The sequence below is a fragment of the Sprattus sprattus genome (assembly GCF_963457725.1).
Source record: "Sprattus sprattus genome assembly, chromosome: 10".
NCBI lineage: Eukaryota > Metazoa > Chordata > Actinopteri > Clupeiformes > Clupeidae > Sprattus > Sprattus sprattus.
This window is the reverse complement of record NC_137908.1, coordinates 6616395-6618894: the sequence shown is the minus strand read 5'-3', so window position 1 is coordinate 6618894 and position 2500 is coordinate 6616395. Positions and strand designations below refer to the sequence as shown.

Here is a 2500-nt window from a genome sequence, read left to right as displayed (position 1 = left end):
CACATTACCTTCCACACACACACAGCTGTCTGATATGACACGACCTTGATGTGACTAAAATTAGCATATAACTCAGGAACCACCAAATCCATTCCAGCACAGCTGAGACAAAAATAGCTAAACAGGTCCCACGGTGCAAGTGCAACAATTAAGTGAACTCTGACTTTCGCAAGTAGCATGTGCTAATCCAATTTTCACTTCTGTTTTGAGCGTTCCAGAAGGGGGATATCATTTAGCCCCTCAATTATAACGTCATTGCTAAAATGTCATCTGTCCCGATGCGCCCGCTGAACTCAACACATCGCAGAGTCACAAAGCCTCTCCTGAGACTCTGGATGTTACCCATTGTGATTTTCACACACACACACACACACACACAAAGGTGCCCCAGACGGCTGGTTGGCACCCTATTCCTGTCATTCAATACCCAGCTGGCACAGGCTCAGTTGTCTCCGAGCAGGGCCAGGGGCCTGAAATAGACTGCAGCCGGTGGGTGAGAGAGAGGCACTGGAGGTGTCACTGCTCCTGGCCCACTCGGGTGCCTGTTTGTGACTGGCTCGCTTCCAGTCCGCCTCTCTCCTGGCACACTGGTGGGAAGCACGCAGGCAGAGGATGCACACACGCACGCACGCACGCACGCACGCACGCACGCACGCACGCACGCACGCACGCACGCACGCACGCACACGCGCACACGCGCACACGCACACGCACACGAACACACACACACACACACACACACATACACACACACACACACACACACACACACATATGCTGGCATGGGTAAGGGGAGGAGGATGATAAACCAGATATCAGATGATTCTGGATCTGGTAATCTGGGCCATACCAGTCTAATCTCAGTCTAAACCCCATCCACCTATGTGGGAGTGAGTGTGTGAGATTAAACTGGTCTAACACAGATTACCAGATCCAGAATCATCTGATATCTGGTTTAAATGACTATACATGAATACATCCCACTGCTGCTGATGACTATGATGATGAAGATGATGAAGATAACGATGATGATAGTGATGAACATGGTGACGAAGATTATGTTTATGATGATGATGAGGATGGTGATTTTAGTGGTGGTGATGGTGATGAAGATGATGGCCCACTTGAATCACTACCTCTCTTCCACTGCGTGACAATGACAACTGCGCTCGCTGACTCTGTGTTTTCCACAGAAAGTGGACACAGATGGGGGTGAACACTCTGCTCATTAAGGCCAAATGGATTGCATAGGGCTTGAGTGTGATGTGTGGAAGGTGTGCAGGGATTTGCAACAGTGGCTCGCTGCTAGGATTAAAGCCGATTCAAGCCTGTCCGTTAATGCACAGGAAAGCAGTATGAGGTCTCAAACGGCTTCATGCATGACTGATGCAAAGCTTTTGCTGTCAAATGCTCGCATACACCTTTTCTTATTCCCAAGTGTACATGTATGTACAGTTTTGCCATGGAATGTTTTTCCCCGTAAAGTTAAAGTTCTACATTATAATAAACATGGGAAAGAAAAAGTGATTACAACATATGTGAAATATTGATTTTGATGATAATGAAATGAGCCCTTTGCAAAAAAAAGTCAGATTTTTAATTCACCTTTTGAAATACAAATCTGAGAATTGTATTTAGCATTTTTCAGATTTGTACATCCTCTGTATAAGACAAAATAAATCCATATAGCAGTTGAATATCCATTATGTGCTTGATCTGATTTTTTAAAAACTGACCTGAACTGGTGCACAACAAGCTGTTATTTGGAAACGGCAAACCATCTGGATCAACACACAAACTTGGATTGAGGATCGAGATTTGAAACATCAAAGGTGATGATCACCAAACCCATCCAGCCTTGCTGATGCTCCCATTCTCTCTGTGTCTCTCTCTGTGTCTCTCTCTGTGTCTCTCTCTGTCTCTCTCTCTGCGTCTCTCTCTGTCTCTCTCTCTGTCTCTCTCCGTCTCTCTCTCTGCGTCTCTCTCTGTCTCTCTCTCTGCGTCTCTCTCTGTCTCTCTCTCTCTCTCTCTCTCTCTATCCGTCTCTCTCTGTCTCTCTTTCCGTCTCTCTCAACAAGTGGTTTAGAGTAGTTAAGAGTGTCACCCTCTCTCTCTCTCTCTGTCTCTCTCTCCGTCTCTCTCTGTCTCCCCCTCTCTCTCTCTCCGTCTCTCTCCCTCTCTCTCTCTCTCTCTCTGTCTCTCTCTCCGTCTCTCTCTGTCTCCCTCTCTCTCTCTCTCTGTCTCCCTCTCTCTCTCTCTCTGTCTCTCTCTCCGTCTCTCTCAGTCTCCCTCTCTCTCTCTCTCTCACTCCAGTCACAGCTGTCTCTTCAAATACCTCTGTTCTCTTAACAACCTGTTGAGAAACAGAGCTACTCAACATCTAATTTAGCCCCCACTCCAGAGCACTCAACCCCCCCCCCCCCCCCCCCACCCCCCATCAACACCACCCCCAGAAACCATGCCATACAGCGGCAGGCGCCAATCTCGGATGCCACGGCAT

General features: G+C 47.7%; 1 protein-coding gene across 1 annotated transcript in view; it reads right to left on the bottom strand.

Annotated features, from left to right (window-relative positions):
• tafa3a (TAFA chemokine like family member 3a) overlaps nt 1-2500 on the bottom strand; it is a gene marked incomplete at both ends in the record, with an annotated part of 45244 nt that overhangs the window by 584 nt on the left and 42160 nt on the right.